This window comes from Crinia signifera, chromosome 3 (assembly GCF_055691185.1).
Source record: "Crinia signifera chromosome 3, ASM5569118v1, whole genome shotgun sequence".
Lineage (NCBI taxonomy): Eukaryota > Metazoa > Chordata > Amphibia > Anura > Myobatrachidae > Crinia > Crinia signifera.
Window position 1 is genome coordinate 75,890,940 of NC_139219.1, and position 17,131 is coordinate 75,908,070.

General features: G+C 41.1%; 1 protein-coding gene across 1 annotated transcript in view; it reads left to right on the forward strand.

Moving 5' to 3' along the window:
* The first annotated feature begins 615 nt into the window (after positions 1 to 615).
* Positions 616 to 17,131, forward strand: part of CDC42EP3 (CDC42 effector protein 3) — a 31,020-nt gene continuing 14,504 nt past the window's right edge. Inside the window, exon 1 of the mRNA XM_083176035.1 lies at positions 616 to 1,032. The gene's annotated coding sequence lies outside the window, so the exon portion shown is untranslated. The remainder of the gene's footprint in view (positions 1,033 to 17,131) is intronic.

A 17,131-nucleotide genomic window follows, 5' to 3' on the forward strand; every position in this document is an offset into this window, starting at 1 on the left:
GTCTTGCACCAATTACTTGCCCATCAAAGGAACGTTTTTGAAATTGTAATTTATGCTTGTAAAAATCTCTGCTTGAACTTTATAAGCAATAATCCTTTCGGGCTGGAGAAATTATTTGCATGTGCAGCAAAGCTCATCTTTTCTTAGACATTCTTTCCAAATAATTTCCTTTGATGTAGACTGACAAAATCGGGGATTGTTTCAGGCACTTTTCAGAGCAATGTAACAAGAAAAATCTGCACTACTAAATAAGCAATAAGCAATGCATATTTCTCACTACCCAGAAAGATGTAAAGGGACAATCTGATGATGATGATGATGTACTCAATGGGTTAATTGCAGGCACTATCTGGCACTACAATCATGGAACAGAAGGGAGGGTAATTAGTACACATTCTGCCCCTACTCCTACTACAAATGCCTGAACCAGATATCCCCCAAACAAGAATCCCATTACCTGCCACAGGTCACTGCAGCAAATCATCAGTCCGACATCCACACCCAACCCAAACACCAAAGCTCTACTACACATCCCAGTGACATGCTGCTGGTACACCCACATTCCCCATCACAGGCTCTCTGCCTGCAGCCTCACACAAAGGACGCATCCACATACGTACACACATCCCCTTTAAATGAATGAATGACAATGAGTTTTCTGCAGCTTCCCTCCCACTAGAGAAAAACCCACACATCTTGACCGGAGCAGGAGTCATCTGGGACTGGGAGCCGTCTTGGGAGGTGGCTTCAGAAGAGCTGTCACAGGTGGAGAGATGCTGCTGCTGCTGCTGTGCCTATGGCTTATGTAGAGAAGGGAGGTGTCTGAAGGAAGCAGCTGCCCTCCTTCCTCCAGCCTCACCCGCTGCTGCCAGACACGCACAGACTGCTGCTGCTGCACTTGGATGCGTTTTATGTCCTAGATATCCACAGTGAGAGGACACTACAGATCTACACTGGGGCTGCGGGATGTGCATGTGCTGATTATAGACCTAGCAGGGACTTCTACCATCTGCAGACTGCGCCGAGAGGACTGTAAGTGACTCTGAGAATAATGTCATCTGCATGTATTGTGGGTGTGAGAGAGTGTGTGTTTGTGTGTGTGTTTGTGTGGGTGTGTGAGACTCCCTTTAAATAAATCAGTAGCTATTGATGTGCACTGCTCTCTATATTGATGGATTTATGTTAAGCCACATGTATGCTTGCCTTCCCCCTCTCTATTGATCTGCTTTAGCATAAGACATACATTTGTAATGTGTTAACAGTACTTGCATGTAACATCGATGTTATTACTGATCAGCAAAAATGACATCAATGTTCTTATATTGGAACGAGCACAATTATTTCCACTGCAGTGTTAATTCCTGCTGTAATTTTCCTCTAGCATTGCTTCTGCCTGCAAATGTAGGTGACACTATATACATGTTTTTTTAAATGAAATATGTTGAGTCAATGTTTAAAATTTAGTGCAGCAGAATTCCGGAGAGGTTATAATGGAATATTGCTGTGTTATGGTGCCATGGCGTTTAGGTCTTATTCGCATATGCGCTAGGGAAATTGATGAAACGCATTAAAATAAGCGCAGGCTTTAGACCCATTTTGGTGATGCGTTTTGCCATGCCTTCTACATTGTATGGTATTGGCAGCGCATGTTGATGCCTCACAAGTAGGTCATACCACTTTCTAAAATCGTAAACGCTGTGTTAACAGTTTACAGTACACCGCAATACTGGGAATGGCACCATGACCCTATTTCCACCTTTTTTCTGCATTGTGAAAAGTGCAAAAAATAAATAAAAAGCAGAAACATGAGAACAAGTCATCAGTATCAGATATAATTACTATTTATAGCTCAATTCTATCAAATATTTAGCAGAATGTAAGGTGTTTTTTTTTTTAATGAGAGTAGTTTTTATCAGACCGAAGAGAGATAAAGTACCAACTAATCAGCTCCTAACTGTATTTTTTTAAACACCGCCTGTAGCATGTAAGGCAGAAGCTGATTGGCTGGTACTTTATCTCTCACAATTTTGTCTCTCTCCTTTGATAAATTGCCCCTATGTCTGATTTGAAATTGCCTCCATTTGTTAAAAAAACACAACAGATTTTTTTCCCAATAAAGCTGAGATATCATTTAGATCTATACGGATCATTATATAGTACTGTACATTATTACTTTTTGATTACATGAGTCAGAGTTTTTTATTGCAGCCAGAGTCAATTGGTCTTGATGACCTGCTCACAGAGCAGAATGCTAGTCAGCAATACCATATAAGTATGTGTGTGTGGTGTTGTTGCCCTCTAACATGGACTAAAAGGTTATTCCTCTACCAGAAACGCTTTTGATTCAACGATTATACTATGATGATTCGGAATAATGTAGCAGGGATGACACATCACATCGTGTATTGCAGATGTTATAATGACTGTTTCATTAAGCAGCCTGTGCAGAACAGAAATAGAATCTGCAGATCAGATCCTGGCTTTGCTTATCTGCATGTTACACTGAGCACATGCCCCGCTTCACATTCTAGCTGGCAAATTTTGCTGAGAGCTCAGATTTTCACTACAAGCTTTACAGGCATTTAGAACATCCAAGGGAAACAACTTCCAGTGCGATCCAGCAGAGTGAAATAATTTAGTGCTGAATTATACTGAGCTTTGCCACATAATTAGACTGCAGTAGAAACGCAAAGAACTAGGTGGCTGACTGTAGGAACTGTGTGGCATACTGCAATGCGTTCTGCATTGTACAGTCAGTGTACAGCTATGTCATCATTTCATCTACTGTATGGATAGCGGCATTTCTCATTCATGGTATAATGAGGTACCATCAGTACTCACCTATGGCATTCTAAATCCTATCTATATACAGAACATGTGCCTTGAGCTTGATGCAAATATGTAATTAGCATTAAGATAGTATAATTCATTTATTCATGCTTACATATACATATATATATATATTCATTTTAGAAAGGCGTTTGTCTTATGATCTGTAGAATCGGTAGGTGTGTGTGCAGAAAGCTTCTTGGTCCAAGTTAATAGATGGGTATAGCTGTTATCTTTGAATGCCATCTATTAATGTTTGACTAATTGCACAATTATCATTTAGAAGCGACTTGTCCCAGACATGAGAATCCTATAAACTGGGCCTGTTCATTTTTAGTCCCAATTAGTTCATGAATTAATGACGGGAATTTTCATTCAGCTAATAATCTATTGCATTAAGCTTGGTTACAGTGATGCTCTGAGATGACCTGTTCGAAAGTGTAGCTGATTCCTTAAAATTGCCATGTCAGTCTATTAATATCCATTATTTATATGGCGCTGAAAGTACGTAAGCATTGTACAGTGCACACAAAACAAGAGGCAAAGAAAGCAGAAGCTTTGCAGTACAAAACATTAAAGAACATGGGATACAGGCTATATAAATATTGCTTCAGGGTGTAGTCAGTATGCTGGCGATTGGGATGTCAGCAGTCAAAATCCCAGTGCCAGAATCCCAACAGACGGCCACAACACCAGCAGCTGAATCTCAAAATCACTGGAGATGACAAGGCCATAATCCCGACAGATGGCATCCAATCATAAGTATGCCAGGGTCTCTTAGCGTTTGGCCTGTGTGTGTTAGGTTTAGACAGTAGGGAGTAAGGGATGCGGGGGTTAGCGTTAGGCTGTGGAGGGCGGGGGTTAAGATTAAGATCAGGTAGGGAGGGTTTGAGGGTAGGGAGCGAGGGTAAGTATACTTACCCAGCCCTTGAAGGGATTCTAATAATTGGGATGCTGCTATCTGCTGACTGCCAGCATCCCAACAGTCAGTCTCCCATATGTATTCCTATTGCTTCATTTACAGTTTCAGTACCAACAGATGTAGCAATGCCTACTGAGCCTAAGGGTTGGCGCCAAAGCGGGAAGGGGAAGAGCACAAGAGGGAAGAGGGTCCTGCTCATGTGAATTTACCTACCACTATTTGGGGTTATTATACTACAGATATAAAGTACTAACCAATTAGCTCCTTATTGTCATTCCTAAAACACAACCTGTAAAATGAGTTAGAACATACTTGCCTACTTTTGAAAACTAGTTTTAGGGAGATTATAGTTGGTAGTAGAAATTTGCACAGCGCTCCATTGAGGGGGCGTGTCATGCGCCAGCCAAAGGGTGTGTCTAGTTCCATATATGGAGAGATTGTGAAAACAGATTGTGAAAGTGGCACCTAGAAGCATGGGTGTGTACTGCTACATCTGAGAGGAATATTTTAAAGTGACTTATATACAAATGTAGACGAGCCCCAGAGCAGTTAGTAAGAGATACTATACTTGGTAAAGTGCTGGGAAATGGTGCTGATGATTTAATGTAAATGTACCTGTCTCTCGTTCCTTTTTTCCCCAAAAATGTAACAGTGTAATGTGGGCTAGGTGAAAGGGGGGCGATTGCTAAACTAATGAGGGAGAGAGGGAGATTGCTGCTATTTCAGGGGGTCTCCTGCAGAATGCACGAGGGAAGGCAACTATGAATTAGAAGCTGACTGTGCTCTATCCATTCTTTAATAAATATTACCCTTATGTCTTGCAATGAATCCACCAAGTACCTTATTAGGGATGCCAATACCGGGAATCCTGGGATTGAGCATTTTTCAATCCCAGGATTCAAAAAAATGTCCCGGAATTGGCATCCTAATATGAAACACATTACCTGCAAATAACGGTGTAACACAGAAAACTATCAAAAAATATCACATTATTTTGTTTCAGGGAGGCATCTTCAAATTAATTTCTGGTGGTCTATGCAGTAATTCAACTAGGCAGTGAAAAGATAGTTTATTCGATAATAAGAAAGACATATTTTCAGGGCCCAACTGTCACTATTGATAAATAGGTCACTTTTTCATGTAATGTGTCACAGACACAATAAGCACATTTTTATGTTCAGGGAGCACCAATCATTGCGTTCATAACTAGGCAGTACAAAAATAACTGGACACGAGATCTTATTTTTCTCCACGTGGAACTTGTTAATAACTTAGTTATAGCATTATATTTGTACTATATTTATATTACTGTGTTTGTGCCTGTGATTTTTTAATAGTGTGAAGGGAGGGGTAGGTGTGTACCGTGATGCGTGCTGCTGATCAGAGGGTGGAAAGTAGAAACTATGCCAGTATTATTTTTAACAAGTGTTCATTTAAATGTTCATACCCATTGTCAAATGTTTACAGTGTATGAGATGAGACACGGAAAGCATCTTGGAAAAGCTGATAAAACACATGGAGTTTTATGTGACATTTTTCTATGCACTCACTGCTATTAGATGTTATTTATTAGTACATTGCGAGAGGAGAAGACCTAACTCAAGGCCCCCATCTACTATTGTGATGTATCTCAGCAATTGCTTGCATGCGTTTTGCTTGCAATGTGGGCGGGACCTTCCTGGGGGACAGGATCGCATATGATTTGCGTACACTGTATCTCATGCGATCCTAGCAGGCTGCAACAGATATTCATGGCAACCAATGAGATCTGCGCCTGCGATGCAAGGTACACAGGAGCGTGCCTGGCATCATAATCAAACGAAAAGCACCTGCAATGCAGGTTTCATGCGATCCGTCGCAGAAACGCATCGCAATTGCATGAAAACAGGCCATATCGCACTAGTGGATGGGGGCCTCAAGCTAGATCTATGGAATGTTTCACTGATAACAATAGAGAAGTATGTGTTGTTAGTTCATAATTACTTATTACTCTGTAGTCTTTGTGATGGCACCTTGGTCCATGAACTATTAGGGGTATATTTACTAAAATGGGAGTTTTGCCTACCATACTCTACCTCCACAGCAGTCTAAGTGGTAAATTTACTAAGAAAGGGGTTCTATTGAAGATGGAATGTTGTTGTAGCAACCAATCAAATTCTATGTATAGTATTCCAGAAGGTGCTACATAAATAAGAAGTATAATCTGATTGGTTGCTATGGGTAACATCCCATCTTCAATAGAACTCCCATCCTAGTAAATTTACCACTTAGACTGCTGTGGAGGTAGAGTATGGTAGATACATACATATTAAGGTTGTATGTCAGGGGTTCCCAATATTTTTTGAATCAGGACCCTAATGTACAAGAGTTTTTTCACGGCACCCCTAGGTCAAAAAAATTTAGAAACAAATATTACATTAAGTGAATAGTGTTTATATGTGATCCTTAGGTTCAGTTGTATGGTAAAGGATTCTGTTTGTACGCAAACTTTAGGATTGGCAGTCACCAGAGCTGGTTTTGACCATAAATAATTTTAGTTGGTCTTGGACCATTAACCCGAGGCACCCCTGCAAGTGTTCCACGGCACACAGTTTCGGAACCACTGTTGTATGTTATACCCTGCAAGTTTTATTAAGCTTATTCTATGGTACTGTACATAAGGTAAGTGTGGCTCCAGTACAGAAGGAGGGTACTAGCAGAGGGTAATAATTAAGAGAGAGGTTTAAAAAGTAGTGCCAACCAAACCGGACTACTTTTTTGGACCTACCCACCCAAACATACCATGGTCAACTATTGGTGGGGAGGCCCCAGGATATGATTTGCAGCATCATGGCTGCCTGCTTCGGTACAATGATGTGATTAATGGCCGATGTTAGTATCAGTGATAGCAGCAGTGTTAAGCTTTGACCTCCCAACCCTACCACACATTTTCCCAAACATTAAAATGGGAACCGGAAGGGCAGCCTATTGCCCAAAGTTCACTGGTGTCCAACAATATACTGTAATATACACCACTTTACAGATATGTTTACAGTAACATAAATTCATGTTACAGATCAGCTTCCAGTGTAAATTCAAACATAAACACATCTATACTAACATTATCCCAAAAGTTAGTTTTTTTTTAGGGAGGAGAACAGTTCAAACACACAAGAATACTTGGAGAACATGCACACTCCACTCAAATAGTTCCATATTCTGAATCTAGACCATGGCCTCTGGGCTTTAAGGTAGCAATGCGTACCATCGTGGCACTGCACCACTCTGTATATAGGACCTTATTCTAGTCCATACGCTCCCCTGTGTATTTGCACAGGGGAGCAAGGGTTTGCGATTGCGCGTGCACATACACATGTATGCGCTTGTGCAGCCGCTTTGTGCGCAGGGGTACGGTGAATTGATTATTCACCGTCCCATTTGCACCTAGCAGTGCAGGCGTAGGGCCGCGGTGTGTGGCAACGCCCAGCGTTTCATTGGCGTTCCCATGGTAATTCAGCAATGATGCGGGTGCGGGGGGTGGGCAGCTGACTTCAGCAGATGTCAGCTGCCTGCCCTCTTCCCATACAGGGAGCCGCAGATCTAAGACACTGATAAACATAGATAAGTACTTGTTGTTAGTTCATAAGAGGTGTCTTAGATCTGCGAGCACTTACATAATCATTCAATGGTCGGCTGCGAATGGATATTTGTGCTAAACATCCATTTGCATGGGTGCAGGGATATTCGGAGTGCAAGTGGTGGCGGGCGTTCATGCAGGCGGCAAGCGGCGCATAGATGACACACAAAGCTGCGAAATTCGCAGCTTTGCGTGTCAACCAGAATAAGGTCCATAGTACATATGTAATCGGTAACAGGTATTTTAGATTTAGATGAGTTGCAAATCATTAAATATTCAAGTTGCAGTACGAAGTCGATTAAGATGGTTCTTGTATTGCCACTAGACTTGGTAAATAACAGTGGGAAGTACTTTTCTTAATACATTCATATGAATATTTCAGTTTAAAATGAGAAATGCATAATGTGGTAATCTATGATTATAATACACCTGTCACCTGACAATATCACATATGCAGCTTGTAGTACATTCAAATGAAATAAAACTTGCTGCAGAGACAGATTATGGATGATATCACATTATTTTTCAGTAAACACTGAGCTTTGTGAACAAAACACAGGATTTCCTGGTGGATGTTGTTTAGTTTTAACAACATCCTGGAGAAATGCTGTGAATGGGAAGTGGAGCTGACGTATCAGTATCTGACCAGACCATTGACAATTGAGTCATATTTACATCCTTCCTGATTTTAGCCGTACCATGCAATACTAGGTTTTACTATGTGCTTCCATGTATTATAAAAAGGATCATGGTGTTCTAGTGAGGAATTGATTTCCTACAGGGTTTATGTGCATGCCGCCCTTATTGACATCTTCTTTTTATTAGCAGAGTGTTGGAAATACCATATTTGCACACCCAGTTACTGGTAGGCCATCTGTCACCAGCACACAGTGGAAACATCCATTTTGAGCTGATCCAATTATCTTTAAATTGCAGTGAACCAGTGCCTAATGACTGAAGTCATGCTGTGCTTCAATGATTTCATTGTGTTCTAGAGCACTGATAGACTGCGTTATCTTGTATGTCACTACTATACACAAACAAATGGGTGTTGTCATTCCACATAGGGAGGGTGTGTCACATTTCCAGAAACAGCCTAGCACTCCAAACCATATCAGCTAAAAGAAACCTTAAATTGCTGTATATTATTTATTTATTAACAGTTACTTATATAGCGCACACATATTCTGCAGGGCTGTACAGAAAATAGTTGAACATTCACATCAGTCCCTGCCCCAGTGGAGCTTACAATCTATATTCCCTACCACATGTACACGAACACACAGACATTCTAGGGCTCATTTTTGTTGAAAGACAATTGACCTGCCAGTATATTTTTGGATTGTGGGAGGAAACCGGAGTACCCGGAGGAAACCCACGAAAGTACGGGAAGAGTATACAAACTCCGCGCAGTTAGGGCCATTGTGGGTATCGAACCCATGACCTCAGCGCTGTGAGGCAGTAATGCTAACTATTACACCGTCCGTGATGCCCGTATACATGAAAAGTAAATGGAACATACCTTCCAAATTCTCACATGTCGAAATGAACATAAGGATTCCCAACCCAGTGGAAATGTTTTTTCCAGTTATTGCCAGGATTGTCCTCTTTTACCATACTCAACTGCTAATGTATTAGAGAAATTCTGATGTCGACTACTTGTGCTCCAAATGGACATTCCTATCAAGCAGGCAATATAGTTTGCGCCTTATTGTCTTGGATTTGCTCATACACCATGCATCCCAATTCAATGCTTTACTGCAAATCCCTGGTAGGGTATTCACTGTGCATGTTTTGCATTCTCTTCTCCCATACTTACTGAGATACCTTTTCTTTAAGAATAGTAAGCCTAAAAATTGGCCACGAGTGCCATAAGAAACATTTCTGCACAGGTCAGCTGGCATAAAGATGGCAGCCTTTACTTGCAGAATATCTAACAAAATGGCTGCCTTTTCGTGCATGATATGACAAAATGCATTCTTAAAACAGGAACATCACTGCAGGCCGAGCAACTGCTAGTTACAGCAGTACAGCAGTAATGCATAAGGCAACACCATAAACAGTGGCTGCTAGTGTCAGAGGCACTTACATCTTACACTTTACTATCACTAAGTACTATTACAATACATTCAATTAAATGAAGAACAGTGTGTATGCAGGTTCAGCTTTACCATTAGGCAGCTCTAGGAAGCTGTCTAGGGCACTGCGATCTGGAGAGGCTCCACTGAGTTGTACAATACATTTTTAAGGATCTTTCTGAGAGAGACATCCTTGTTATACTCAATGAAGGCAAGGTGGCTGGGGAACTTACAAGATGCCATGTCTGCACTTTCACCTTACTGGCTGAGAAGTGGGTAACTGGTGGTGGTTGCACCAAGGAGGAGTAGGCAAACTTTGCCTAGAGTTCCAAGATCTTGCATCGGCCCTGTAGAAATGAGCCCTGTTATACAACCTAAAGTGGTGGTTGTGCCAAGGAGCAGTAGGTAAACTTTGCCTAGAGTTCCAAGATCTTGCATCGGCCCTGTAAAAATGAGCCCTGTTATACAACCTAAAGTGGTGGTTGCGCCAAGGAGCAGTAGGCAGACTTTGCCTATAGTGCCAAGATCTTGCATCGGCCCTGTAGAAATGAGCACTGTTATACAACCTAAAGTGGTGGTTGCGCCAAGGAGCAGTAGGCAGACTTTGCCTAGAGTGCCAAGATCTTGCATCGGCCCCATAAAAATTAGCCCTGTTATACAACCTAAAGTGGCTAGATGAAAATAGAGAGCAAATATTCAAAGTTGGCGATACAATTATCTAATTTGAGTTCTTGCATATTAATAATAATAGTAATAATAATAATGTTACTACTGGTCACAATGGATCAACTTTTATTTTGATGCTTAGTTACTTTTTAATTACAACTTTAAATGTACAGTATATATTTCTGTATTTAGTATTACTATAATATGTGTCACTAATGGTATCAGCCAAGTAGTGCACAAAAATATGACGTAGGTGCAAATAAAGTACATTTCTTCAGCTCATAGTTAAAATATTTCAGTTGGCTTCCTGACTGCAACTGCTCGTACTATAAATAATATGATATATTATTTCCCTAAGTATGTGTAAAAATAATATACACTTTTTATTTTTTCAATAAATCAACTTGCATAATGTCCAAAGGTTATAATGTCACATGTTCCAGATTGGATTAGTCACATTTTGGTGTTATTTGATTTGTATCTAATCTTCACAAACTAGGATGCAATGCATGCTGTTCCTCCAGTGTACAAAACTCCTGTTGTTCTGTCCATGAAGAAGGCAAGTTATAATGAGAGGGAATGAGCGTTCTCTCAACAGATGTCATTAATGAAAGTATGGAATTCTACCCAACAATCCAAACCTTAAATAGTGGAGTGTTACTTGCGTAGGGACAACACCTGGGATTTGTTAGCGTTACAAAACCCATGAGCGAAACTCTAGGTAAATCATTCCACGTACAGCTACTATATAAGGCAATTTCACTGGCCCAGCTACAGCTATAACACAGTATAACATATCTTGGCTGCTTTATATTGGACATGCTGTATTTTCTGTTTTGGACTTTCGCTTGGCTAATCAGAAATCCCATCTGCATTTTATTATCCCTTTTTTTGGAATGGGGGGGGAGTAATGAATTTGATACAAATTTTATAGAAAAAAAAATAATATTCCATGAACCCTGAACATTATCTACCAGGATAAATTAATTACACCTTATTCCCATATTTTTCTAGGCTTGAAGTCATTTATTAAAGCAGAAATATTTTTGGATGACGCAGAATGTAACACTGAGGGGGATATTTACTAAGATGGGAGTTCTGTTTCACGTGGGATGTTGCTATGGGCAACTAATCAGATACTGGGGGAGATTCTCTAAAACTCTCCGCCCCCCTTCGCCGCCCATCGCAATTATAATTACCGCATATGTTCTAACATATGCGATAATTATAGCAAAGGACAGCTCTTGCGTTAAGAGCTGTCCTTTGCGGTGAGAGTCGCCGGGTCCCAGCAGGTCCCGGCGGCTCCCCCCTCCCTCCAACACCCGGCGCTGCTGCCGGACTCTCCTCCTCCCTGCATCCGGAAGAGGATCAGTGCAGGGAGAAGGTCACAGGTCCGGGCAGCACAGCTCTGTGCTGCCCGGACACAGGTGAGGGGGCGATGCGGGGCGGCAAGGTTCCGTGCGGGGCGCTGGTGGGTTCGCGTTAGAAGCCCATTGGCTTCTATGGGGCATCGCCAGATTTTTCTGGCGATGTAACCCGGCGGGGGATGCTTAGAGCATCTCCAAATATGGTAAAAACCCCGATAACTGGGTTTTTACCGCATTTTTACCTTAGAGAATTTCCCCCGCTATCTATTATCTTCTAGAAGGTGCTCAATAAGAAGTCGATTCTGATTGGTTGCCAACATCCCATATGAAATAGATCTCCCATTTATTTAAATTAATCCCCTGATTTTTTATAGATGACCCTATTTTCTGCATGGCTTATGGGGTGAAATGTAGCGCTGTGCTAGATAATAGTAAATAAGTGAGAAAAAGCATTGCCCCCATCCCTGACATGTTTTTGAAATAGGGACATAAGGCAAGCCCTGGCGCGCATGGAAAGCACTTGCTATGATGGCCACATATATATATTTACAGAGCACCTATACTCACTGAACATTCTAAAGAAAATGGATTTGGAAATCAATCCTCTTATAACATAATTTATGCACTTCATTTAAGAGCTCTGTCTTTTAGTGACTTTATCCTTTTATTTTAAGTCACACTTTTGTTAGCAGTCATACCCACGACCTTCAGTCACATCCTCCTTTAGTTAAAGAATTTTACAAAACTAACATACACAGGAGTCAAACCCATGACCTTCCACATTACAATGAGACACCTTCTGCATGGTAAATATGAGAGTATTTTGAAATTTGCCTCAAGGTATGTGTGACTGAAGGTACTTAGGGACATGAGGGGGAGTTGGGGGCAGTCAGGGATTAAAGAGGAGGAAGTGGCAAGTGAGTCTGATAGAGAAAATTGTCAGGTGCTGCAGAACAGCGCCCACTGCCTTGCAGAGCACTGTGCAGTGTCATGTCTCACCACCATAGTAACGGCCCCTGTATATGCAAATAAGTTTTGCAAAGCGTTTACAATCATTTCCATTTTTTCCCAACATAGCAAGCAGCATAATCACTGAAGTTCTGTCACACATGAGCTGCAGGAGAAAATATATTCACAGAAGTGACTCTTGATTCTTAACAATCATGTGTTTTTTTTTCATTTGCATCTACTTGACCATGAAATGTGGGTGAAGTGTTACTGGCACTTTCCAGTCTATTACTTTTCAAGCCTCCTTAGCGCCCATGTCAAATTGTGTAGTATTTTATTGTATCTAGAAAAGCTCTGCACACTTTGACTCAGGGGTCTATTATTAAATATTATGTCTCACTGAAATCACTGTCATTTTTTTTTTTGCATATGGAATTTAGTACGATTTAGCAATTTCATCCTGCCGGAACAAGTCTTTCCAATAAATGGTATCTTTGCAAAGCCTTTTGTAGCCAGTCGTATATTTGAGCAGTTTAATCATAACACTGGAATGATACCAGTCATTGGGCAGTATTCAATGAGAAAAATTTGCGTGTTTTATGGTGAGTTTGTGCTTTTCTCGCGTTGGACGGAGACTTTTGCTCTCAAAAAGCGAGCAACCCTATTCAATGTGCACTTCTCGCCGTCTTTCTGAGTGATTTTCGCCGTGTCTCTCCGTGTAGCAATTTTCCATTTTTTCATGGAGAAGTGGAATGTGAACTTTTTAAATAAAAGTTTTTGTTTTAATTTTGGTGTCAAAAAGTCAGGAATTTTATTCTGTGAAAGGGCATTCTATTTTTATTCATGTGCTTATAGCACATGAATATATATTTTAATTTAAAAAAAAAATATATATATATATATTTTTTTTTTACACAGAGCAGCCAGCAGGGGGCCGGGAGCCGAGTCGCTCATTAGATATTCATATATTCACTGCACCCGATCATTACATATGCATGATCGGGAGCAGTGACTATACCCGGTCCCCTGCTGGCTCTGGGGGGGGGGGCAGCTTGTGCTGCCTGGGTCCCGGGGAGCCCCCCCTCCACAAAAGTTCTGGGGCAGGCAGGGAGACTTCAATCTCCCTGCCTGCCACCGTCCCACGGCTCCCTGCCGCGGACGCTCGTCCGCTGCAGGGGTTAAGGTTCGCCGCGAGGGGCAACTCGCCCCTCCGACATTGAATACAGGGAGAGTGAGTGGCAGCCAGCCCTCCGGAACACAGCGAGTGTGCAGCGAATCCTAAACAGGATTCACTGCACACGGCAATATTTTATATTGAATACTGCCCATTATGGCTATATGTGCTTTGAATAGATAAATAAAGAAGTGTAGTCAAGGGCGTAACTACCATAGGTGCAAGGGGTGCAGCTGCTATGGGGCCCAGAGCTGAAGGGGGCCCATCTTTACTGTCTAAGTAATATGTTTTATATACATTTATTATCACCAGTCGCTAAAGGGGGACCTTACAAACTTTTGCTATGGGGCCTACGAAAATCTAGTTATGCCCCTGAGTGTAGTAATAATAAGGCATTACTATTTTGATGCACAGTCTCAACCAGCAGCTGCTAAGAGCAGGCTGATGAGGGTGGGGGTGGGGGGTGCTACCGTTGCACAATGGGGGGGTGAATCCGGAATATATCATATACATAAAACCAAATGGCATTAGATTGCTAAATGTTCACCTCAGTAAATTGACAAAGTGCTAAGCACCCATTTCACACTATGGTGTTGACACAAGGATTCAGTAATATAAGGGACAGTGAAAAAAATCAATGATTTTTACACAGTAGTTCAGCATTTGATTAACATGTCTTGATTTATCTAGCAAAAAGTTAGTTTCATAAATAGACCCTACAGTGCTAAATACATACATTTTCCGGGCATGCTAACATATTATACATGTAAACTGTTGACAATATTGAGGACTTTAATAAAACTGATAAAGCCAGAAGAAAAACCCCAATGGGGCCTACACATGTAGAGATTTTGCTGAGTGATGCTAGATTGCTCAGCAAGATCTCTCAGCACACAGCGATGTGTCAGCGATGATCACAGCGATCAGCCAGTGCCCTGATCGGTGATCTAACTAGGTTTAACCAGCATGCTTCATCTTAACGGCCGGGCGTTATCGATGCGCGGGACTATGCATCAATATTGCTATGGCCCCTACATATAGAGCGATGTAGGGGCATATTCTAAGCAGTCTAATCAAATAAGGTCAGATTGCTTAGAAAATGCCCTGAAATCACCACGTGTGTAGGCCCCATAAGGCTGTGCCTGTTCCCAATACGGGCCAGATAATATAGTGTAAATCTTTGCTGGCCAGATTAGTTTATGTAATCTTGCCAACCAATCAGAGCAGAGTGGAGGATATTTGTTCACAATATCACAAGCATGAGGTTTGCTGATATCACCTCTTGGTGTCAGCGACAATGTTGCATACAGTGAGATGAGTGGTATATTTCCCCTGATTGTATGATGTTGTTATTTAATTACCTTGTGGGTCTTTACTTGTTTGCCGTCATTTAATCTTCCACCAGTATTTAATATACGTTTTAGTGTTCTAATAGGATACAAACTGCTTTTAAATGAACAAGTTTAAATTTTGCAATTAGCAAGATACATGGTCGTAATTTTGACTAGTCGAAATCACCTAGAAGATTACCCAGCATTGCCCCATGTAAATGATCGTGGTGTCACAATCGCCCGGCCAAGAGACTGTACAGGCAAGACACACAATGTATTTGGTCGTGGCTGTGGATGACAAGATGTAGTTAGCCATCTGTTCTTTCGACTGCTAACTACATTTTGATTAACTCGGCATCACCCAGCCCGAGCAGCCCGAGTTCCGTATGTACACGGCTTAAATGTACAGTAGGTCATGGTTTGTGGTTAATTTTATGCTGAAAATAGTTGGTTTTAGTTTGGACCATTAACACACTGCACTTTTAACATGAATATTAAGCATCTGAGTGACAGCAGACTTTAAAGGAGAATGATTGGTAAAAATACTAGATATGAAAACCCATAGAATTAAATGTAAATTGAACTTGTGTAGTTTCACGGCGGCACTTCCCTGCGTACGATTTGCATATGATCCGCTGGGAAGTGCTGCCGTAAAACTACACAAGTACCATTGAACGTTACATTGTATCATAAAATAAACATTCCTATAAGGTTCCAGACATATTTTGTCACTGGAGATTTGAGAGGACTACAGTACATGGATGGGAGACCCGAATCAGGGCTTCCATACAGTTGTGGTTTACTGGGGTTGGATACAATATCCCGGAAGTCACCATCCCAACAGTCCAAATCCTGAAAAATATTGGTGAGTATTCTAACTTTAACCCACCTCTCACACAGCCTAATCTTAACCATCCTATTCAATAGCCTAACCATACCATCCAGCAGCTTAACCCTAAGCATTCCCTTCAGCAGCCTAACCCTAACCATACCCTCCAGCAGCTTAACCTTAGGCATTCCCTTCAGCAGCCTAACCCTAACTGCTCTTTTGGCAGCCTAACCATCCTCTCCTGCAGCCTAAACTTGCTCCCTACTGCCTAACCCTAAAACCAAACCTTAATATTCACTATCGATTATCACCCAGCCTGCGAATCCGATCTGTATAACCTCCTATGTTTGTTATAAAATGGACTTATGCAAGAGTATACTAGACCTGTTTTGTTTTCTTTAAGGATGCGGAAAATAGCAATCTGGTCTAGTTTTTATGGTGAGCTTTATTACATTTTACCTAAATTGCTGTATTTAGTACCCAGGAAATGTAGGGGAATTGTGTAGTGTGCCAAAAAGGCTACAAATTTGTTACTTGTTTGATACAGCATTTTATTTATGCTAAAATTATTTATTGTTAATTGCCAACCACGTATTAAAAATTCAGAAAACATTAGTATTAACATCAAATACATACCGATAATTGATAAAACCCTCCACCACAAACTTAGACAGTAAAGCAACAACTAGGAATATAGAACAGGTATTTAAAGGGGACTTTGTTACCAGGTATTGGGTACAGGAAGCCAGCGGTCAGAAGACCAACAGTGGAATCTCAATGCGCAGTATCCCAGCACTAAGTACCCGCGGCGTAACCCTAACCCTTTCCCCCCATACCCCACAGCCTAACCTTAAATGTACCCTCTTATTGCCTAACCCTAAAGCTCATGGGTCGCTTAATTTTCTAAAATGCCCTTGGTATGACATAATTTGCCATAAGTACTTTTTTTTTAAGTTAGTTGACTTTTTTAGGGTTTGTGGGCATCTTCCTGCGCTTCCTAAATACTGTCCTATTTTGTTATGTAACTTCGGTGCTTTTGTTAAATAAAAGCATCTGTTTTCAATGGCAAAAGCTAAGAAACTTCCACAGGGAGCTGCTTGACAAACAGGAAACTGTCTCTGTATAAATATCTTCATATCGTGTAAGTCCACATAATCTTGACGGGAGTACGTGATGGGATGCAACACTTGAGAGCGTAGCTAGTGGAAAAGGACACTAGAGTGCAACATGCTGACAACCTATTGACATGTGCTGAACAAAAGACAATATAATTCACAGCCTGAATGAGGATAAGGGCACATAAGTAACTCATTATTTTATACATGGAAATCAATGCTAATTTGTGAGCTAAGCAACAACCACAGAGGACTA